The sequence below is a fragment of the Vicugna pacos genome, chromosome 5 (assembly GCF_048564905.1).
Source record: "Vicugna pacos chromosome 5, VicPac4, whole genome shotgun sequence".
NCBI lineage: Eukaryota > Metazoa > Chordata > Mammalia > Artiodactyla > Camelidae > Vicugna > Vicugna pacos.
This window is the reverse complement of record NC_132991.1, coordinates 67463433-67488027: the sequence shown is the minus strand read 5'-3', so window position 1 is coordinate 67488027 and position 24595 is coordinate 67463433. Positions and strand designations below refer to the sequence as shown.

At 44.6% G+C, this 24595-nt stretch overlaps 1 long non-coding RNA gene across 2 annotated transcripts; it reads left to right on the top strand.

Moving 5' to 3' along the window:
* Nucleotides 1-10583: 10583 nt before the first annotated feature.
* On the top strand, nucleotides 10584-16160 carry LOC140696647 (uncharacterized). Of its 2 annotated transcripts, none has more exons than XR_012073155.1 (4): nucleotides 10584-10964; nucleotides 11866-12022; nucleotides 13014-13067; nucleotides 16085-16160. It is a non-coding gene; the product is annotated as an uncharacterized lncRNA (long non-coding RNA). The 2 variants fall into 2 exon arrangements; XR_012073156.1 differs by lacking the exon at nucleotides 16085-16160 and adding an exon at nucleotides 13219-13457.
* The last annotated feature ends 8435 nt before the right edge of the window (nucleotides 16161-24595 follow it).

Genomic DNA, 24595 nt, shown 5'->3' with positions numbered 1-24595 from the left:
TCAACTAAGTACTGCCTCTGGCCACAACATAATCCCCAAATAATTCTTGACCCCAAACCCCATCTCAGATCCGCAGGGTGCTTTGCTCAGAGAGATGCCGGCTAAGCAGTATACCCTTTCTTACTTATGTAACAATTTCAGCTTTTTATTTCGGTGACTGAGTACTGATACCTTCTGCCCACAATACAAAATAACACCTTTTAGCAACCTAAGAGTAGAAGTAATCTTTCTTAGCTGGATGAAAGGAAGGTGCTAGATCTTCAGCGGACGTCATACTTAACGGTGAAACAGTGGTGGCATCTCTACTGAAGACAGGAATTAAGCCTCCTGCCCTCACGGCTGCTGTTCCACGTAAAAGGCAATAGCAGGGTAACCCAGTAAGACAAAGAAATAAGGACTAAATATCGGCGTTGTCATGATTTGACAGGAAACGACAGTTGACCAAGAAAATCCAAAAGAACCTGTTTATACACTATTAGAGCGAAAAGGAAAGCTCAGTAAGCTGATGGAATACGAGCCCAACACAATAGCAACAGCGTTAAGAGTAACTGTTCACCCTTACCAAGTGCTTGCAACGTGCTGGGGCCACTATCCTAAGGGCTTTGCAGGATTTATTTAATCCAATACCCACAGTAACTCCGTGAAGTAGGTACTATTATCCTCCCTCATTACGAGGGGAGACACAGTGAGACTGAGTGAATTGCTAGAAACACCTGGCTTGTACGCGCTGAGTCTGAGACTGAAGCTCAAGGCAACCAATATGAGAAACCACGCTCCTCACGAACGTGAGGCTGGTCTCCAAGCTTCCTATTCATGGACCCTACATGGAAAAAAGATGGAGCAAACATACCCTATACATATAATTTTTAAATTCATACACATTATAAAATAAGTAAAAGATACAAATGTTTAAAGGAAAAGATAAAGATGAACTAAACAGTATTTTCAAATAAACTTTGTTTTTTAGTGGCCAAAAAGATCCCTTTAGCCCCTCTGAACTGGCATTGAATATATGGAAGTAACGTGACTGAATTTGTTTTCTGATTTTTAAAATGTATAGCATTGCACTTAGTGTCAGACCGTCTGCTCTGTCACTGAATTCAGTTTCCTTTGACATAGCGGGTAACGTCTGTGAATTGGGGAAGCTGATAAAGGCAACCTTTTGAATTCTCTGTATTATTTGGATGTTTTTTAAAAAAATAAGGGTATGTTCATTATTAGGGATATAACTAAAGAAAAAAATTTTTAATCCAATCTTCAGTTGATTCCTGTTGCTCTTGGGACAAAGACAAGCATTCTTGATCTGGCCCCTGACTGCCTTTCCCGTCTCTACCAACACCTTCAAGCCTTCTTACTCTGCTCCTCACCCACCATGGCTTCCTGTTCCTGCAACACGGGACTCCACCCCCTCCCAGCTTTAAGGATACCCATCCTTCTCCCCAACCCTTCTTTATCCCTCAGACATCACTTCTCTAGGAATGCCTTCATGGGCCCACCAGCAGAGATCAGACCTCTGTCATGGCGCCTTTCAATGAGCACAGATTTTAGTAATACATCGGTGTGTATGATTATTTAATAAACGTGTGTCTTTTCCATCCAACACTAAGTTCCACCTGGCAAGAGCCATCTGTTTTGCTCGCCACTATGTCTTCAGCTGAAGCATATGGTAGCTTTTCAATAAATACTTGATGAATTCATGGTTGAATGAATTTATTCCCCTTTTTCAGCGCCAGCCTGGAGGTGGGAGGGTTAACAAAACATTCTTAGATTAGCTCCCTTCCCATGATACTTGAGAAGGCATCTGTAGACTCTCACACACCCCTGGGAGTTGGCTGGGTGCCTCCTCCGATGCTGACCCCTCCCACTCTCTCCGGTCCCTGGACCAAGGTGCAAGACAATAACCAGCTTTGGCAGTTTGGGTCTTAGATTCAAGAGAGGAAGCAGTGGAGGATTCGGTAACGTGTGAATGCTTGGAAAAAATACACTTGCTCAGTTGGTGTTGTCTGAGTTTGTTTCCCTCTAAAAGCAGAGCCCAAGATAGGGACTTGGGTGAAGGTAGTTTATTTGGGGAATAAATGCAGAAATAGGAGCAAGGGTATAAGGAGAGTGAGATGGGGACAAAGGAAGAGCCAATATAAAGTTGCGTTATCAAGGTTGCTGCTGTAGGCAACAGGGCTCCATTTGGCTGGGACTTCTGAGAAGTATAAAGAATGCCTTCTGGAAACATTTATCAAAGGATGGAGACCAGGACATTTATCTGCAGCTGCCACCCTCCCTTTGTTGGGAGCACCCTCACCCCTGCATTAACCCCCCTGCAATTCCAGTCTGTACAGCTTCTCAGATGGCAACCTGAGCGCCACCCAGAGATGTTCAGCATGATGGAAATGCGAGTAGCAGGGAACAAGTGGTTCTGATAGGTAACGGCAACCTCGCCACCAAGGAGAAAACTTCTAGGGCAGTGCACGTCATACAATCTCCAGACATTCGGAATTGGAAACACAGACACTAGATGAAGACACTCTGTCTGTGATGATGAGCGTGGCTTTGCTCAAATCGACAATTTAAGTTGGCAACACTGATAGCTGCAGAGTGGGCTGCCCTGCGTTTCTTATCAAGATGCATTGATTTCAGTCCTCCCATGAGCCTCTCGACTTTTTTTTCCTCCTGTATTAAAGGGAGTGACAAGTCACAAGCATCCAGTGAACAAGGGCAAGAGGAATAAAGAGAGGCTATTTCCTGCCCCAGCTTCACATCCCTCACGTGCGAGCGCACGCTGTTGGGTGACAGCTAAAAGCGTGTGTGAGCCCAGGGCTGAGCTCCGAGAATCACTGGCCAGGAAGTGCCGTGGAACATCTCTCACTCACAGCTGCAGCCCCGTTCTCTCCTGCCGCCCCTGACCTCCCCTCACTCCACCGCCGCCCCGCCATCCGACTGCAAAGGCAGAACTACCATACCCTCGATTGAAAGATGGACTGACCACACTTCCGGGTTCTTCCTTTTCAACCTGTGGCTGGGCGGGCTACCTGAAGTCAACACCATCACCTCCCATCTCACCCCCCCCACCCCAAGACCTCCTTAGCCCCCATGGGACCCTGCATCCTTCAAAAAGCAGATCTGCAACCTGTTTGCATTTGCAAACCCTCCTGGGGCTCTTCTCTCTCTCTCTCTCACCTGTGCTTCTCATTTGACAAGTATTAAAAATCAGGAACCCGCCCCTTCCCCTCGGGTGATGAATGAACTCGGGTCTTTCCCCCAGCACCGTGTCCTCTTCCTACAGGCCACGTTTGATAGAGAAGTGAGTCCTTAACATTATTAATTACCTAGGCTGAGATTTTGTTTAATAACTGTTCTGTTGGTGACAAATCAGAAGAGGTAGGGTATGTGTGTGTGTGAGAAAGAAAGAGAGAGAGAGAAAGAAAGGGGGAGAGTGATGGGGGTGGGGAGGAGAGGGGTAGAAAGGGGAGGATAATTTGTGGCCTGGAGACGACACAGGCTGGCACTATAAAGCACCTCTTTATCCAGGACGGGAGCACCAATGTGACAAATTCCTGCTTTTTCCCCCTCCCCACCTCACAGTCTGATTAGGTCCACGCCAGCCAATCACAGCATATGATTTGGGAAACAGGTCCTCTCTGACATTCCGAAGAACAATCCCTTGCAGAGGAAAAAGACACATTGTAAAATAAATGGAAAATATATTCTCCCGGTCAGAGGCAAGTGATGTTTTTATTTAAATAGGACTGAAGGCAGGGAGGTTGGCTTTTCCACGAAGATACCAAAGCAGAGCAGAGAAGCATTTATATCTGAGCTGTTACCTTTCCCCCTGATGGTAGTTTTCTACAGCAAGATGGGCCAGTAGACAGTTACCAGTGAGATGGGCATCACAAGGTGGCCAGTAAATTACTTGTCCACTTTGGTGTGATTCGGGTAAAAGTATAAAAGTAGTTTCATTGCCAGCAGATAGTCTCTTCCTTTCTTTTTCTGTCTCCCAGAAACAAACACACACACACATACACACACACACACACACTCACCACTTCCTCAGATGAAGGAATGGTCAGATTGCAGGAATGCTCGTTCCCTTTGGAAATGTGCCTCCCCCAGGATGTTACTGACTGGCTGGCCAGCTTTCACACTGGAAGAAGCAGGCCTGGCTTCTAAACCCTCACACGGACTCAAAGCTACCAGGACCTGCTCAACGACGCTGTGACACATTTATCAGCCCATCCTTCCCCTCCCTTCCCCCCACTTCTCACGGCATAACCTTCCACCCTCTTCCTGTCCCCAAAGATAAAGCAATAGATGTGTTTGTATGACTCATAGGTCCATGAACTCAACCCAGAGGGTAAATAACTCACTGAATGAATGAGATATGTCATTTCCAGGCTATAAAAATAACTCACTGCCTCACCTTTTCCTAATGGGGCCTCATGGCCTGATGCTTTCAGGTCTGCCTGCTGCAGCTGCAGCCCCAGGGCCTCCTCCGCAGAGTCCCCCAGCTCACTGGTGCCTGTAGGTGGCGGAGGAGGGCCTTGAATCTCTCTGGATTGCACTGGTCTCCTCCTGGATGTTGACCAAAATATATGTATATACATATATATATATATATACACAGACACACACACACACATATATATATACACACACACATATATATACACATACATTTATTTCTTTGTATGGAGACTTTTTTCTCATGAATTAATAACTAGATGCAAATATGATAGAGTTTTTGTTTTCCTATCTTAGTTAAAGGACAGAAACTTCCACAACAGAATGTGTGTATTACTAACTGGCACTAGTTTTGGGCGAAATCCTGAGGAAAGCTAAATTATTAGTTGCTCTTCTTTCTCACCCTCCATTCGGCCACCTCCTTACCCCCAGATACCAGGCTCAAAAATGGCACAAGTACACACATCTACTCACCCACACTGACAAAATCCCAGTTCACCCCCTCCATCCCCCGGTTCAAATCGCCCACTACCGCTTTCATAAAACGGTCCCTTTTATTACCTCCCTGAGGTCTGCCCACCTGTCCAGGACAACACAGAAAGCCAGGCTACGCCATTCCTTTCACCCATCAGAAGTCAACTCAATCATCTCTTTGGTTGTATCTGCTCTTCCACCCCCAGACCAGGAAAGAGTCTGTCTCCAAACACCTGACATCCACCCAGACTCCATCTCCAATGTTCTAGTGTGGGTATATTTCCCTCTCAGCACCTACCCTCGGCATTTCTTCACTCCTCAATTTTTCAGACAAATAAATGTTTGACTAGTTTGGCCTCTGCTTATTTTTCCCAGCCAGGTTCTAAGCGTCACAAAAAGCAAGATCCATATCTGCAATTTTACTGAACATACAGGCTCTCCATCCAAAAATTTGTCATTGCACAGAGTTGGTGTTTCGTAAATTTTTGCTAATCAATCTTAGCAATTTCAAGACCTGTGAGAACCCCTGGAAGAAGCTATTTGGAGGCAGACAAGAGTTTGAAATCAGACCAAAAAAAAAAAGAGGGCATTAGCATTTGGCAAGTTCTGTAACCATTCTGATGCCCGGTATTTTTGCATGTTAAATGGTGATAATGAGGCCTTGTGTTGGGTGTGTGTGGGAATTAATGGGATGGGGTGTGTTAGGAACAGGCAGAGTGGCTGGAACATGGTCAGCCCTCAATTAAACATGGTTAGTAGAAGTCATGGCGTGTTGGCTTCTTTGTCCTCATGGTTCAGCATTGCTGCTGACTCAGGACTGAGTTCAGTGATGGCGTGGGGTGTTGTCTCTGGCTCACTTTGTTGTCCCCACCTCCCCAACTCTGCTCATTTTCAGTGTGGCTATCTGTCTACTTCTCCCGTGATCCTCCTCCTCCTTTCCTCTTTTCCTAATTTTGTCTTTGAAAAGCAGTTACATTTTCTAGGACATACAGGAAAAATGAAATATTTGAAAACCCTTCATTCAGGCCATCGGTCCAAAGGGTATGAAACAAGTGATGGGGTGGGGGTGGGGGCGGCCCCTACAGTAGCACCTGCGCCTGGTAACCGTCTCCCTGGCAACAGAGTTCCCTGTGGTGGCCAATGGACGTTCCCGTTGAAGCGCTAACAGAGTTCTTAGCATGTCAGCTTCTCCCACTTTGATTAATCAACATCAACTATTTTAGCGTGTTTAAGTGAAATAATAGATTACTGCTCAACTATGGTTGAATGACAGAGGATTTTGATGACTCTCAAGATGAAAAGGCAAAACAAAAAAGTCTACGATGGAACTGGTTGAAAAGGAAAAACTTAAAAACCTCTCTTTCTCTTGCTGCCTAGATTCTTGTAAACAATTACCTTTAGAAAAATGATCTTTGAATCATGAACCATCCCCGTACCTCACCAAGACTTTGGGGTCATCCACTCTCTTCAGTTTTTTCTTCTGCTTCAAACATATAAATCCTTACAAAAGCAGTCCATGCTCGGCTCACAAGCGTGGTGTCCAAAGGCAACTCCCGGGGATTCTCAGAACTCTATTTTTTGAGATTCTGACAAATATTCTGGACTGTGCCTTTTGTTTTCTGGCAGGAAAGGTTAAAATATGTTTTTGAAGACATGTTTCTCAGGGAAAGATTTTCTTCTCTCTCTCCTTTAGAATCCTTTTCTCAGCTTTAGAAGGTTCTTACAATTCTATGACACCAGGAATTTGTCTGTGACTCCTGTTTCCCCTTTTGTACCGGCATCAGAATTCTTGATTTGTTCTAATATACTTAAGGTCCTCCTCTACATTTGATTAAGACGTTTAAAGCAAACAGAGGGGCTCCATTGAAATGTGTCATCCTTTCATTTTGGCTGAGTTCCTCCTTTAAATCCCTAAAAACTTTTGAAAAGGCAAAATAAGAAAATGGAATCAGTTCTGCCGTGTATTCAATTCTAAATACTTCAATGATAATTCTTGACTTTAAAGTCAAAATGGTTATTCACTGCCTGGCAAGGAAGAATACAAAAGAAACCACGTGCTTGATTTCATATGTTTTCAACATGTGATGAAAATACATTTGCTTTTGTCTTGCACACACTCATTTTCAAGATGACTCACAAGATGGATTGACACTGAATTTCTTTCTAGGGTTAAGAAAGGACACTAGCTTGGGGGCAGCTACATTAACAAGCATGGTCTTTCATGGAGTCCTAAAAGTCACCACAGGGTGGCGCATCAGCACAATAGAAAAAAGGAACTATGTCCCAGAGGGCAAACTCCTAGCCTCTGTTAAAGGCTTGGTTTTCCACTTACAAACAAGAAAATGCCATGGAAACTTTTGTTTTCCTCTTCGACTGAAGGAGGAGGGGGAGGCACAAAGCCCCCTTCCACTGTGTGGTGTGCCTTGCCCGTAGCCACATCTGGACATTATAAATCATGCATTGTTGGAATCCAGCACTTTCTGATTTTTAGCGACAGCCCCATTCCAAGCAGAAAAGAACCAGTATGTTCTGTTTAGCTTAAAAACGGCTAAAATCACAAGTAAAGAGAAGAAAGAAAATCATTTTCGCAGAGGGGGAAGCATCCGTGGAGTTTGTTTGGACAGCAGTACTGGGCGAGCAACTTCAGGACATGACAGGTTGCTGGTTCCAGATCCCAATTAGCCTTGACCTTCTTCTGCTTCTAAGACAGAGACATGAATGCATCAGTTTTACCTTAAAACTTTATCTCTGCTCACAACCCCTCCCACTGACACCCTGTCCCCAAAGTAATTCCCTTTTATTGTCATTGCTTTTTAATCTGGGTAATTGCTTGGTGTGCCACAGAACCTGCTCAGAAAAGGTACGACATTGCTGCCTTTGTGAACGAAACCACTTCTGGACATTGGAGCGGCTGGGTTCTAGCCCAGCTGAGTCTGATGCCTCAATCTGTCCACCTCTAGCATTCCCGAGCTCGCGGCTCCACATACAAAGTACCTTTACACCATGTGCACTAGGATCTGTCTAATCTCATTAGATTTCTCATTTTCAGCATAATACCATCATGGCGCTGTGCACCAGTGCCCCAGATTAGTGGCTTTTCAGAACGGTGCCCCACTAATGAGCTAATCCAAATAATGCTCAAATCCTAAATCAGATTTAAGACAATCCAGTCTGGGTAGAATTAGGGAGTGAGAAATACTGGCTGAAAAGAACAAGCTTTCATTTTCTTTGTTTGGCCTTCAAGTCAAATAGGTGGAGTGCCATCTAACTCCAGAGTTTTTTTCCTTCGCACGACATTAACCTCCAACACACAGTTGGGAATAATAAACAGAAAGGAGTACATCTGTATGGATTGGTATAAATTTACCTTAGAGGATTAGAAAACACACATACACACGCACATGCAAACTTAATATATTCAGCAGACTCACGTCCTTTACAGCTTCTAGGTTTCCTGACTTCCCTGGGAGCTTGGCCTCAAGACCTTGCAGATTTAAATCTGATGTATTTCAGTGGTGACCTTAGGATGTAGGGTTAGGTCAAAAAAAATTTTTTTTAAGCTTATTTGTTTCCTTATTTTTCCTCAGGGTAAAGCTGGGCTCCAGAAATTCCAAAATGTGTAATAGCAAAGTTAAGGTCAGACCCTTGACAAAGGAGCTAGGAAAACAGAATGCAATGAGAATCCTTGTGGTTTCAGGTGTTCTTGAAAAATGAAGCTTTGGCTCAAAAAAAAACTGATGCTTAAAATGGTTTCTTATTTTTGTACTTTTCCAGTCTTTTTGAGAATGGAAGAAATGATTTCTGTCAGCCAAAGGGTAGTTTTTCTAACAGCCAACCAGTGGGCAAGCACAGAGCAAGAGGAGGAGAAGCTGTCTTCCAGTCTCCCCCAGGGCACAGCAACTCATGTCCCATTACAGTGACCCAGCGACGGAGCTGGTCTCCCACCTCGCTGCTGTGTGAAACCCAAAGAACATCATTTGACTTTTTAACGGTCAAGTTCAGCAACGCACGGCCTTCTGCTCTTGTGCTTTGATACACAAACCCAGCCAATTTGATACAGGAATGGTACCCTCAGAATACACATATGGACCACTCCGTACTTTGACTTTGACACTGGTCCTCACCTCAGTGCCTTCTAATCACTGTCCAGTAGTCCGGCCCTCAGAGTCTTCTTCGGCAATGTTCTTTTGAATGAAGCACCAAGGAAGTGCTTCAGAGTTCATCGCTTCTTCTCACGTTTTGCATTTCCGTTTGATACTGTGTATTTTGTTTTATAATGGCTAGCCTTTTTAGGTGATAAGCTACCAAAAGAATGTTTTGTTTTAGAGTTCTGTGCTTAATGGAGTCATATATATATATATATTACACACATATTTGTGGCTTATGCGAGCTTGTTTTTACCGATTTCAAACTCACACTGTCACAAATACTGAAACACTGCCCAGAACTCAGGGTCCCTGTTGCGTGCCTCTGCGAGGGATGGCACCCGCTTTTCTTTCCTCCGTGGTCACAACTTGCAGCATACAGGATTTCGCTTGTCCCTGCCCAGTAGTTAGAGGGCCACTTCCTCCCTTTTCAGCTGCACCAGCAAAGAGATCTGATTTTATTTATTTTCCAGTTTGGTAAGAGAGGGGAAGATGGCCAAGAGACATGGAAACATACCTCCACGAAGACTTGTACCTGGATGCTCATAGCAGCTTTATTTATCATAACCCCAAACTGGAAGTAGCCCAAATATCCATCAACTGGTGAAGAGTAAACAGATCGTGGTAGATTCCTACAATGAAACACACTACCTAGCCATCCAAAAGAACAGATTGCTGAAAAATGCAACAGTATAGAAGAACCTGAAAGAGGCCCGACTCAAAAGGCTACGTACTGTATGATTCCATTTGTATAAACTACTAGGAAAGGCAAAATCTTAATAACTGGAACCAGATCATTGTTGTCTGGGTGTGGGGGTGAGGGCTGGGGAGGGAGACTTTTCTGGGTAGATGGGAATGTTCTGGACATGGCTGTAGTGATAGTTACACAAAGGTACACACTTGTCAAAACTCACTGAAGTGTACACTTAGAATAGGTAAATTTTATTGATTATGGATTACACTTTCAATGACAACACATTTTAAAATCTTTTTTTGGTGGGTAACTTTTCATATTTTATAAAAACCGACATAAAAGGCAAACTCGATAGCCAGCGTGAGCCGTCTGGTATATGTTTCACCTTGATCGCATTAGCTTTCTCGTTGCAGCTGGATTTGAGGGAAACCAGAGCGACATAATGGAAGAACAAAGCCCGCTGGTACAGGTAACAAGGCCGCCACATTTCGTCCCGCCTCCGCAGCCTTGGTAAGTTCCCTTCCCCGATGCAGAAAGAATATGAACCTATTCAGATGAGCTCAGTAGAAGTCCACTAGTCAACTCCCTAAGTTTCTTCAATTAACTACACCCAAGGCAACCACCTGGCACCATGCTCCTGTCCTACCTACCCGGACACTGATGACGATAGTAACCACCTCCTCGGCTTATCCCGGGAACAGGACGCAAACGGACGCTCGCTTTCCTTTGTGAATTATGACACAGGCCCCTCGCCTCGCCCCTGGAGGGAAGCAGCCCTGCCAATCCTCTTAAACAGCCAGGAGAGAAATGAGAGGTCTTGCTCGGGCCTCGCTGCTTCCCCGCTGACTCTAATTACCCAGCCGGGAATTTTACCATCCCTCGCCCCGCCCGCCCCCACACTGCACCCACGGCTCCGCACTCCGCAGACTTTGGCTGGGCCTTTCTTTTGTGTGCCCACTGCTGCCGAGGGGATTTGGCTCCTAATGAGCTTTGACACTAATGGAACTGTGAGACAGTGTGATTATGGGTTTCCCCCCCATGCAGCCCAGACCTGGCAGGAAATGACCCGAGCCTCCGCACCCTTCCACCCCGCCCCCTCCCCCTAAGAATTCTGTTGAAACCATCTTCAGCCGCCAGCTGGGGCTCTACCCCCCCACCCTTCCTCAGTGCAGTTTCCTCTTCCCTCCATCATCCTGCAGGTGGCTGAAAATAAGATTTTATGGCCTGACGCGTGGTGGGTTGGTTGACAGCGCTAGGGACTTTCTCTAATTTGGGCGGGGATGGTGGGGGGGCGGGCCATGGAGCACGGAGGTGAGATGGGAAATGGGAACTGGGGCTCATAAAAACAAAGGCTTTCCCCTACTTGCTTTTAAAAAGCGTTCCGGGGGGAAGGGAGCTGCGGAAGGTACGGTTGTTTTCTATTAGTTGCTTAACAATGTGTGTAAGTGGAGGTGATTTAAGAAAAAAACAACTTCCAGTGTTCAGCACAATTTATCATAACATTTTGTGTATATTTCCCTGTGCTATACAGTGTAATCTTGTTTATCTATTCTACAGTTTTGAAATCCCAGTCTATCCCTTGAATTTGACACAACACTGTAAAATGATTATGAATCAATAAAAAATGTAAAAAAAAAAAAAAGAAAAAGAAAAAAACAACACGTGCTTCTATACTTTCCATGTTGCCAGCAGTACAGGTGGAAGGGACTGGAGCTAACTATTGAACTGTGAGCTAATTATAGGCAGACACAGCTGTTGTCCCCTAATGAGGCGACAGAGCCGGGATGCTCCGCTAGGAGCCGGGCAAGCCTGCTGCAGGGCTCCCTCCGTAGGTGGCTTACTCGTCACAGAATCCTCCCTGCCACCCACTTGGTCGCGGGCCCGTTCTCACAGCCGCTCCAGCAGGTGATAAGTAATTTTCGCCTGACGGTGTCTGGAGAGAGGAATAGGTCCCCATTTTATTAACATCTATGCTCCTTTGATTTTCATCCCCCAGACGTGTACCTCTCCTGACCCGGGGCTGTGCGTGACCAGGAGGGGCGCCCCTTTTCTCTCTCCCTTGAGTTCTTTCAGTGCATTCCCATTTCCCTCTGTTTCCAGAACAATCAGTCCCAGAGCTGTCACCTATTTATCATGAGATGCAGAGGCTTACTTAGACCGCGTTTTCTGTTTCTTGGTGCTGCAGCGTTCTCCCCGTCGTCGCTGAAATGTGACCAAATACGTCTTCTACATCATGGAGAGTTGAGAGGGTCTGCTGGTGAGTGGAAATGCGACTCCTCACTTTGAGTCTGTTCCAAACAAAGAAGAGGAGTGTTCATGTAAAATGTTTTATGTATATATATAGATGTTTATAAAATCAGATGTTTGCACGGATAGTGGGGTTTAGAGCGCATTAAATCTCAACACCACGGGGAGGAAGGAGAGCGTCAAAGTCCGAATAAGCAGAGGTCTGCTCTGCTACTCAAAGCCTCAGATGCCCCTTTAGGACCAAATAAAGAGCAGGCACTAACTGACCCCCCCCCCCCCCCGCTGTGTATTGAGCATTATTTTCTTTGCAAATTGAATTAAAATGAAGGACTTGCTACAGCATCCGCTCTCACAAGAGGCACTATTCGCAGGACGCCTTGGAAACCCAGGGTCCCGCCCATGAAGCACCTTTTTGAAAGCCCGGTGGGCAGCCTGGCGGCATTTGGGTCTTTTCTCACATGAAGGAGGCGGGGCTTGTACTATAAAAGGTTTCTCTGCGGACTGTGTTGCTTTGGGAGGGGGAAAGGGGAGCGTCGGCAGCAACGTTTTTCTGTAGTTTAGGATTAGTAGAAATGTAATTGAACATAAAACACAGAGCCACTTAGTGACCCCTGAGAAGAAAAACAAAGTTCTTCATGGAGCCAGCACGCCACGTGGCAGCCGAGGGAGGCAGCTGCTGGCCCCATGTGCTCACATCCCTGTGACATCCGGGGCCTGGAAACCAGCCACGCTGTGGTCACGGGTTTTATTTGTGACCCAAGCAATACTGAAAGAACCAGGAAGGTTTCCACACATAGACAGAGAGGAGTGTGTTTATTTTTCCGTGCACGTGTCTACTTACAGTCAATGTCTTATTTCATCTCACCCCAGTAACCATTTCTTAATGTCTTCCCCTTGTGCTTTCTACAGCCTTCTTTGTCTCACATAATATCTCTAAAGATCTTTATTTCATTGCCTTTTTTTTCTTACCTCTGAGAAAGGAATCTCTCTCTCTCTTTCAGTGAATTATCAAGACGACAGGGATATTAGTTACAACATACTGTGGGTGAAATTAGGTAAGAATAAAGGGCTGAGAGGGGTTTATTTTCGACAGTGACCTGAGGTCTCTGGCTAAGCCAAGTGGCCCTCTGAAATCTTCCCGTATTAGAGATGAGTAATTTTTTCTGCTGTTATTTCTTTTTATCCCTTTCTGTCCTGAAATAACAGCTTCTGGTGTGTTCTGGCATGAACGCCTCCAGCACTCAGCCTCCGTGTGAAGGTGACATCTGTCTCTGCCTCTCCATCCTGCTTTCCCCTCTAGAACAGCAGAGGTTACTCCTCAGTAATGTCACTGCCTCCTGACCATGGCTGGACCAAAAAGCATCTTCCAGCTCATGATGTCCAGGGAGCTCCAGAGCCCAGTCTCCTTGTTCTTGTGTCAATAACATTAGCTGCCTTGGTTGAGAGGGGCTATCTTATGCGTATTATTTTTTCATGAATATCGTGCTTGATAGTTTAAATCCCTGCTTTCTGGTGTTTTTACTCACTACCACTTCTGCACCACTCAAGGATCATCAGAGCCTAGCATGGTGTTTGTTTTGCACATATCAACCCTTAAATAAATGTATTGCTCTGAATGGATGGACAGATGGATGGCTGGATGAATAGAAAAGTTGTTCTGCATTGGAAAATAGAAATTTGGCTTAACCTAAATGCAGACGAAAGAAAGTAGTTTAAAATATAACTTCCTAAAGTGCCAACTAACTCCTTCGAGGAGCTAATACATAAAGGAGACTTGGATTTAACTCATACTTCAAAATAATTCATTTGGGGGAAATAACAAAAATGAAACAGTGAAGCATCTCTAATTTTGACAACCCTGCTTTTGGAGAAGTCAAAGTCCATGCAGATTATACGCCACAATTCCTTACCCATAATTCCAGAATCCAAAGAGCTATGAACAACAGAAGTTTTTCGTTAAGTCTTTTGGAAGGAAACCTGACTTGAACTGACACAAAGCTATCTGGAGCTTTTGTTTACAGTTATCCTACCAAGTGTCGCTATTCACACACATAAACCTCTGCAGAAACACTAACATCTGATTATAGGGAGCTCCAGATGTCCTGGCTGGTTAGGTAATTGATGGCACCTTTACCATATTCTTTCCCTTTCTAAAATCTAAAAAATTCTGAATTTCAACACACATGGCCTCAGGGGGGCTTCAGAAAAGGGATCAGGGATCTATAGCAACAAAATGTTGCTTTAGCATGTTGAGGTTTATTCAGTACCTTCAACAGATTGCCAACAAGGCAAGACCTTCAGACATCTTAAATACTGTGTATAAAAGATCCCAGTGCTTAGGACTTTACAACATTCTATTTTTAGAGCATGATTTCCTTATACAACAAATATATCATGGACACAGAACAGGCAGCTGCATGACTGTGCAGTAAAGACCTCAGAGAGAAAGGTGCTGTCACTCTTGTCCTCAAGTTGCTCACAGTCTTCTCAATAATTTCATAAGCAGTGGCACAAAAATTACTTACTGGGCGATTTCAAACATACTTTCGTTTTCGATCCATTTGAAGCTTTGCCTCTTTTAATTTTCTCCATTAAGACTTGCAAAACTCAGAAAGCGATGTCTTAATTGCCACCACGTTAACTGATACAGACTTTCAAAGCATGAGATGTTTTCCGTCACAATGGGGACTGTCTGGGTGCTTTCATCACATAGCGTCTTCTGTGGACAAACAGCACCACTGATCACGGCACATCAGTCGCGGGCGGCAGTTACTGGTGAGGGCTTGGATCAAAGAAACTTCGAAGTTACAGCTCAAGCCCAAATACTAGCTCTGGCAGGATGCGTTTCTGCTTCTAGAAAGCCGTAGTTACTCCCGAATGTGACAAATTCAAGCACCGGCACCAAATCCCAAGTCACTCTTTCCAAAGTGGGTGGGAAAACAGATGGGGAATTCCTGCCAGGGGGAGCGTGGGGAGCCCAGCTCACTCAGCAGGTCTCGAACAGAAGTCTTGGCATCATGCGTTCAAGCCTTCAGAGCCCAACTTCCTAATGGTTCTGTTAATGCAAAAGCTATAGATTTCATTGTATCAGGAAAAACTGATGTGAAGCAAATTCTGTGTCAGCAGTCGAATACCATAAGCTGCATCTGGGGCCACATGCCTTAGGAAGTTCTGTGCTGTCCTGATGCTTAGATGTGCAAAGCTTTTGGACAAAGGTGACTTCTATGTCTGTGTTTTCTAAATTACAGGAGTCTTGTCATGAGTTTATTTTGAAGCACTGTGATTCGATGATCTTTTAAGGAAGTGCTTCTGCCTGTGTTTTACTGTTTCTTATAGCACTAAAAAGGCCCACCAAACTTGCGAAGCAGGGCGAAAAGAGCCAAGGGCTCATCTAAACCTCGGCTTCAGGGACACGTTTGGATCTCCCCATTATGTCCTACGGCGTCTTTGTTAATGGGAATTTTGTTCCAGTCATGGGACCCTCGCGGGCTGCTGGCATTCATATCTCCAGGGGGACAAATTCTATTTCAAGAAAAATAGCGCCTCTCATCTTTGCAACAGATCTGTCACCACTGCAGAATTTGGAAGGTGCCGCTCACGGCCCTGAGTGGGAAGGCGGCTTGGCTCGCTGAGTCAGCCCTCCAGAGTGTGAACGGCACAGTCATTAGGGTGTTGACTTGCACGGGAAATGACCTGGAGAATCTCAGTAATGAAATTCCACACAGGAGTCTCGAAAGGCCTGCAAGTACCCATCCATTCCAGAGTCTGGGCTCAGAGCAGACTTCGTCAAGCATGAAGTAGGGCCCTTTCAAAGCATGCTTTGACATGGCTTTAAACAAAAAAGAGCAGGCCTCTGCCTCTGACTTTCATTCATTCTCATCAGGTCTCAGGAAAGGGGACAGACCTTGTCGATGCTGTCACAGTATTGGATTTCTGACCAGCTGGAGGTCACTCTGGTGATTTTGCAGGTGGTGGCCAGTGAAGATGCCTAATTCATGAAGATCTGGAGGGGAAAAGGGGTGAGGATTTGTAAGGAGGTGATTTTTGGTTTTGTTTTTGTTCTCTTTTCCAGGAAGGTGGCAATCCAGAATTCTGCACTAAGACAAACTATGTGACTGAAACCAACTGAAATACGATAACAATCCCTCCTCTGGTTTCTATGTCCTATTTTCTTAATTGGGTGGGCGGGAGAGCACATTTTCACATGGAACAAGGAGGTGGGCACAGGCTGTATCAATCGCATGCTCGCAGTCCTTGGCAGAGATACACACTGCCATTAAGCCTTGTAAATGTCAGCGGAGGTAGGAACCAGCTCCAGATCTGAGAGGCGCCAGACACCTGCTCCCTCGCCTCCAAGACAAGCTTCTGCTGGTTGGCCTCCCATGCACAACCCTTCCTCAACACTCGCTGAGCCTTTGACCCCAGCAGCAGCAGCTTAGAGTTTTGTGTCTGTTCAGATTCCCCAATGTTCTCAACTCCCGTATTTCTTCCCCATAATATGGTGTCAGATAGAGGTTGAGTGGGACATCTGTGCTGTCATTTATTACCTAAGGTTTCAATATCCTTGAAATGCTCCCCATGCCACCCTGTCCCTTCTGCAGAAACCTGTGAGCTTTCATAGAGCCAAGTGCCTCCATGAGGCAGCAGCGACTTTGAGGACCACCTTCCTTACGAGAAGAAGCCATTAACCTAGAAGATAAGCGATGCCAGCTGAGCTGAATCAGGAAGGAGAAGCAACAGAACTGGTTTAATGGACCACTGATCATACTCTGGGCTATTTTCACTTCTTTTCACTCACAAATAATTTTTATATCTGGTTTTGTTCGCATTGTCTAAAATTGAGTTTGGGTACAACTAGATCTAAAATCGAATGGACCCAGCAATTTAAATATAGTTACTGGCCCCTAGATGTGTCAAGTTAGGACCTAAGACAATGATAACTAAGATTTATTGAGCATTTACAAGGTGCCAGACACTGATAGCTTAAGGGTATCTCCCTCTCACCCATAAAAGCCTTATTAGGTATGCAGCGTTGTGGTTCCTGTTTTACAGATGGAGAAACTAAGAAACGAGGACACAGAGAGATTAACTAGCTGAGTGTCACACTGCTGTGCAGGAATTATAGCAACATTCATATAGCATTTACTTTGGGCCAGACACTGTTCCAAGTGCTATAGAGCAAATGCCATATGCTAAACCTGTTGGCTCATTCATTCTCACAACAATCCTGGAAGTAGGTACTATTATTACCACATTTTACAGATCAGAAAATTGAGGCACAGAGAAATTGTCACATGGTCAAGCTACCACAGCTAGTGTGAGGACAGGGATTTGAACCTAGACTATCTAGTTCCAACTTCTATACTCGTAGTTGGGATGCTAAATTGACTCTCACATGGTCTTTAAATTGTTATTTTAGTCTTTATTTTCCTTAATAAATGCCTCATAGGGTTGTTATTAGGATCACATGGTGAATTTAGCACAGTGTCTGGCACCCAGTAAAATACCACAACAAATATTAGTTACTATTATTATTAGTTGTAATAATATGTATGAATTTTTCCCAGCGGGAAACAGAATGAGAAGGACACATTTTTATGTTCCATAACATAGCTGTGTGAGAATGCCCAGCTACAGCTAGTTAAAAATACCTTTTGTTTTTGATGAGGAGGAATATATTGATAAACTCTCTCTATAATTAGCCTTTTTTTTTTCCTGTGACTGTAAACCTCTGCAACCATTTCCCTCTTTGGGAGTGTTCATTCATGGTAAAGGCTCAGAGCCAAAAAATCAAGTGAAGAAGAATGAGGACATTCTATTAGATTTTAAGTAAGAAAAAAATGTAATAGCTTCTTCACCTGTAACATATAGATGATAATCCCACCTTATCTGGTTCTCAGAGAGGATATGAAGTTCAAATGAGATAGTAAACATGAAAATCCTTGGGAAAACGTGCACCCTGACCACAGCAGTATCATTCCTATGAGATGAAGACCCAGAGAGAGCCCAGCTTTACACAAGTCAGAGACGCCATGGACACGGCAAGCCACGCTGGGAAGCTCAGACACAAAATGAGAGGCTGCTGAGCAAAGGGAGCCAGTCTGGGGAGGGGAAGAAGGGAAGTTTTGCTTTTTGGAGACCAAAAGGGAAGATCCGTGGGATAACAATGGTAGGAAGACAGGCTGCTGCGTAGGGAGCAGGTACCAAAAGCATCCAGTGCATTTGTTTCAGGCACTTCCTCCTGCACAGCTGCAGATGGCTCTGCCCTTCGATGGCCGTCTGCCCAGCAGGTCAGCACCCTCCTTGGAGGGGGAGAACAATAGCAGGGGCAGATGCTCTAGCAGGCGGGGGACACATCTCTGGCTGGAGGGGAGGAGGGGCAGGGGAAGCCATGTCAGCAGGCAGCACGTCAGCACATTCCATCCAACATTAGCCAGCCGTAGGAGCCACCTCTAAGCAAACTGTGGACCGTGTGACTTTAAGGAAAGGATTAATGTGTTTAAAGGCCCAGACTAGCCCACTGTCAGAAGACTTAAAAAAAAAACAGGAAAACACAGAGGAATGGCTCAAAGAGAAGCCACCTCGCTTGGCCTCTGCGATGTGTCATTTTCTTTTGGCTTTGCCCTAGGTGTCTCAAAGTTATAGTCAAGGAGACACCGGCATTTAGTGCTTAGTGGAGTTGCAGAAAGGTGAGAGATGTAAATACTTGTGTGACTCCATTGCTGGCCAATCAATTTGGAGGGGAAAAGTATCTGCAGAATGCGGTAATTCAAAATCTCTTCAGTAGCATCACCAACTGAAATATCACCCCAGGGCAAATTCCCTCTAGCCTGTGTTTAGAGCCAAGCCTGGTGGAGGCATTTGATCAGCCAAACTGGGTGTCAGAGGACTTGCAAATAGGCTTATTTGTTAAAATGGAAAATTGTGATTTAGTATCCTTGGAACTAGCCAGATTAGCAAATGAGAATGCTTTCTAATGATAAATTCTGCTAATTTGGGTTTCATTGGTCAAGTGAGATGTTACTCTGCATTTTACAACCAAGTCTGATGAATAGGGTTATGGAAGATGTTCCCATCATATTTTGGGGGAGTGTTTCTGCCAGGACTCCAAACAGTTCAACAATAACTGTTGTCTCGAATTTCCTTTTAATAGACAAAGTTATTTGGGTGTGTTTATGTGTTCCTAGTGGATTTTTGGAAGTCGGTTCTAGCTTATTTGGATAAACTGCTTTGTAAGGCTCATGAATATCAATACATGGATGGAAAACAAAATAGAACACCATTTATCACTTATACTTTCCAAGTTTTTCCCCCCACTTTTATGAGAAATACATGCACATTGTAGAAGCTATAGAAATTCATAAAATCAGCAAAATTAGTCATTATTTGTTGGTGGCAAAAACTCAACTCAAATCAGCTGATCTGGCTCAGTTGGAAGAAATTCATCTGGAGTGAATAGCTTCAGCCATGGCTGGTTCCAGGAATTTCTTCCTGTGTCACTGTGTCATACGTTATGGGAGGAGCAGATTAAAAAAAAGAAAAAGAAAAACCCATACTGTAGCTTCACAGTCCACTGTAAATAGCCAGAAACAAAATGATAACACCTATTGCAACCACTCAAAACAATCATGCTTGCTATTTTGGGATAAGTTTCTTCCTGTCTCTTTTTCTTGCACATTTTACCTTGTTCGTATGTAAATTTTAAACCGAGTCAGCTGTTGCACTGTCAAAAATACAATGAAAACATGAGTGCGTTTTAATCAGCTCCATCAAAATAGCTCCATCAAGTCATATGTATTGACATATGACTCCCAGTCCTTGCAGGTAGGTGTCCAGGAGGCCATGTGGACAATGCCTGCTCCGACTCTCTACAGCTGCCAATCTTTGGGGACAGTATTATCCAAGAGAATTTTCACTAGTGATGGAAATACTTGTCCTGCCCAGCATGCTGGCCACTAACTACGCATGGCTGTTGAACACTTGAAACGTGGCTCGTGCCACTGAGGAAATGAAGTTTTAATTTCATTTAGTTATGATTAATTTAAATTTAAACAGCCACATGTGGCTAGCGGCTACTGTATTGGACCACACTGGGTCTACACAACAAATCACACGAGTAGAAGCCGCAGCTTAAAGATGAATCAACCGTAGCCCTCTTGGGATGACAGACGTCATTGAAGGCTCAGGTCAGAAAAGTCTCATTAGAAGACACTTTCGAGAGGTGCCCAGATGGCAGAGTAGAGAGACTCACACAAATACACCAATAATTACATCTGCAAACCCATTGAATCACACAAAACACCTACTGAACTCTGGCAGAGTGTCTCTCGCTTCAAAATAAAGGAGGATTCTCACGAAATCCGATTAACAAGTTCATACTGTCTAGCACGGGGAACTATATTCAGTATCTTGTACTAACTTATGGTGAAAAAAATAAGAACACAAATATATGTGTGTCCATGTATGATTGAAGCATTATGCTATATACCAGAAATTGACACAACATTGTAAACTGACTATATTTCAATTAAAAATATATATATACCAAAAAAAAAGACATTTTCATAAGCTACAGTGGTGGCTCCTATTTGTCCCCAAGCAAAGCCCTCAGCTCTGGTGCTGGCTGGAGCAGTGGTCTCCCTGCTCACTCAGGTCCAGTCTTAGGTGCTTGCCTGTCCCCCACACAGAGCAGAGCTCCCAGGAAAACTAGCAGGCTTTCCAGTATTGTCTTGGTTTGCAAGTTCCTTCCTGTCTTGATCTGAAGAGGCAAATATGGTGCTGGGGCTAAAGAAGGTAAGGATCCCCGACCATGTCTGTAAGTTCCCCCAGCTGTAAAACATAGCTGGAAAGGCTGACATCTTCACGATTTTAGGGTTTCCACTGCAAGAGAAATGTGTAAGTGTCATGTCCTAACTCTGCTTTCTTTCACATTTTCTTTTTCTGTTAGTGAGGCTCTGCAGTCCCTTTGGCAATTAAAGCACAGACCCGTATTACTGTCACTGTGAAATTTACTTCGTCAGTGTCAGTGTCATAAATACCCTAAGTGATGCAGCAGAAAACCATAATCTTCGAGGAGCACCAAACATGGGGCTTCAACAGCAAACATACACTCCAGTACATTAGTCTCAAAGATACAATAGCAAAACCACTTCAGGAAGATCCCTGATAATGTGAAATCTGTTATGTGCCTTCTGTTGTAGATTTCAAGCCCTTCAAAGGCAGGGACCCATCTGTCCACTGCCCAAGATGGTACACCCATTAGTTAGGTGAGCAGGTGAAGCAGGGCTGTCTGGCTCTGAAGACATTGTGCTTTCCCAACACCAGCCGGTCACATCTCCCCCGCGGTGACTGTACCACCAGCACTGGGAGGGGTAACGTATCTAGAAGATGTTCCCCCAAAGAATACAACCAAAGATTCAGCAGGCTTTGCTCCTTTTTTCAACGTCTCTTCAGCCCCAACATGTACCTGAAAAACCACACTCAAGAGGTCTGTTTAATGAGACAGTTTTGGTTTTTCAGTCATAATGTGAGGGCTATCTGGAGAGTGCCAGGTGCCTGCCAGTTCCCTGTGCCCAGGGTCGCGTTGCCCAGTTTACCTGGCATTCCACAAGTCTCTTCCTTGTGAACCCATGCTCACCCTCTGAGGGTGTGCCAGCCAAGGGAGAACCAGGGACCTCTCCCTCTCGGCCCCTCTGAGCCTCAGTCTTCACATCTGCAATGGAGATAATCCTACCACCCATCTCTCTGCAGGAGTAGAAGAACTAAGGCCTGTGGGGCAAATCCAGCCGTGCTGATTCATCTCTTTATTTTCTGTGGCTGCTCTCATGCTATGAAGGCAGCCCGTCTGGTCCACAACACTATCTGGTTCTTTACAGGAGAAGTTTGCCAACCCTTGTTGTGAGGACTGAACACACAGCAAGTGCTCGGTTAATGTTAGTGGCTAAACGTTGTCACTGTCAGGCTCCTCTTCCATCTTGAGACTTTGTTCTTTCTTGTTTGTTTCCCTAATTTCATCCCTTGCCCCAAGTTGATCTGTTTTTTTCTCTTCCTCTTCCCCCAACTCCCTCCCATAAGAACTTGTTGAACAGTCTTCTTGCTGTAGGTTTCAGTTCTGTCCTTTCTCTTCAGATCAAAACTGAGTTCTCTGGCTCCGATGGAGTGTTCTCACCTCGATCAAGCAGGGCTTGGGGTCCCCTCATCCCTGCTGAAGCCATTTCCCTATCCGGCACCCACTGCGTGGGCTTCAGCTGCTCGAGGCCATGCGCAGGGACACTCACCGTGTGTGGCTGTGTAAGCTGCCGTTGCTCGGCCACGTGTGGGGGTCTCTGAGGGCACGTGGATACCAACCTCAGGCTCCCTGTTTGTCCTGCTTTGATTTCAGCCTGACTTTCTATCTTCTTTCCACTGGGAGAGCCCCTGTTGACTTTCTCCCTTAAGCTTTCATCCCCACTGAGCAACCACCATGTTTTTTTCCCCTGTCACCACTCTGATCTACTTTTCCCTCCCAACCTTAGAGCCTTCCTGGAAGAAACACACCCAGTCTAGGTCTGAACTAAGTCAGCTGAAGTCATTTGGTGAGCACGCTGCCAGAGGAGGAGGGAAGGCCGTTTGAGGCCTTTTCTTCTCTCCTCGAGAGCTCCTTCCCCCAGGACACTGCCTCCCTGGGGGTTCTTAGGATTCAGCTCTGCTCTTGGTGTAAGGGAGAGTGTCTCTTCCTGGGATTTAACGGTGAGGGAGAGAAATGGGTAGCCAAGAGCACCCTCTGGGTCTTACTTTTAAAATTCAACACTACATTGTAAACTGACTATATTTCAATTATATATATATATATACACACACACATACATACATACAAAAAAAAAAAGACATTTTCATAAGCTACAGTGGTGGCTCCTATTCGTTCCCAAGCAAAGCCCTTAGCTCTGGTGCTGGCTGGAGCAGTGGTCTCCCTGCTCACCCAGATCGTCTTAGGTGCTTGCCTGTCCCCCACACAGAGCAGAGCTCCCAGGAAAACTAGCAGGCTTTCCAGTATTGTCTTGGTTTGCAAGTTCCTTCCTGTTTCGATCTGAAGAGGCAAATACGGTGCTGGGGCTAAAGAAGGTAAGGATCCCAGACCACGTCTGTAAGTTCCCCCAGCTGTAAAACATAGCTGGAAAGGCTGACATCTATGTTCCACACACATACACATTTCTCTATCCCATAATCTCAAACATTTCTGGAACATGTCTCAGTTACACAGGCAAAATGATGTTAATGCTAATCTGTAGCATTGTTTAGTGCGTCCTCCATTGGTCTTTCTTTCATCTTATCCTCAGAAATTTTTTTTCTGCCAAGTGATTTAGGTACAATAAGAATTTCAGATAGCAATGTTTCCTCAATAAAACTAAAGATGATCTCAGTATTCCCAGTCACACGGGGTCAGGGGGTTTGAGAAAGAAGTCAACTTTTAGACTTTAGGTAAAGATGTTATTCTGGAGCAGTTATTTCCAGCTGGCCTGTGTTTTGGGGGTTGTGGGTAGAAGAGATCATGGGGAATCACCTGGGGGATTTTTGCAAACTTTCCTTGGCCACCAAAGGTTCTGATACACCTCAATTCAGGTATACTCCCCTCTAAATTAAAAGCCCTTTATAGATGAATAAAAGGGAAAGACAACGAATTAAGTCTGTGGGAAGCTAGGATTAGCTTGGGCAGCTCTGGGTTATCAGAAAGTGTTTTGAAATCTCATCAGTTGATTTCTTTGCTCAGGAGACCCTCTCCCCACCATGAAGATGACAAGGAAAGACAGAAGGGCTCACAGCCGTCCTGCAAGCCTACTTTGCCTTCATCAAGGCAATCTCAAAGCAAGAGTAACAATAACCAAGTTCTTCAATTATGCAATCCAGTTTGATTCAATTGTTTTAAAATTTGTAGAGTTCCAACTCAAACTTTTCCAGGTGCAATTAGACATAAAGAGAAAGTAAAAAGTGGCTCAGCCCTCAAGGAGTTTGCAAGTGGATTGAAAGCCATTTCCAGTGGAAGATTTCCCCCTCCTCTTCTAGAAGACAAAACCTTAATTGTGGAGAACTTTTTAAAAGAGTCTAACACAGTATTCATTAAAGATAGTTTGCCCATGGAAAGCATACCAATTGACACAGTCTTAAATAAGCTTCCTCTAAAGGGACTTTCCCCTTTTAAGAATTTCTAAAACCTGACCCCACAGAATAAGAAACTGACCTACACCTGCCATTAGTCTTGGCTAATCCAAATCCAATTTAGATCTATCTACAATGTGGCCAATGTTGTCATTCTTGTAAGTCCCTGAATAAGACAATTTCAGAAGTTTAATCAAGAGCAGAAAACTTCTCTTCTGCCCACAGCAGTCTCATAATGATTTCTATATATTGGATATATGTGCTTTTTCTCTAATTAGATTGTAGGTTCCTGAGATGGGGGATTATATCTTTCATTCTTTTGTATGCTATCCTCTCCCTAAGTACCCCCAAACTCTTAGCTTATATGTCTTAGTAATAATAACATAAATAAGTATTTACTATTTACCAGGCATGGTGCTGAGTGGTTTACCGTCATTGCTGCATTTATGAA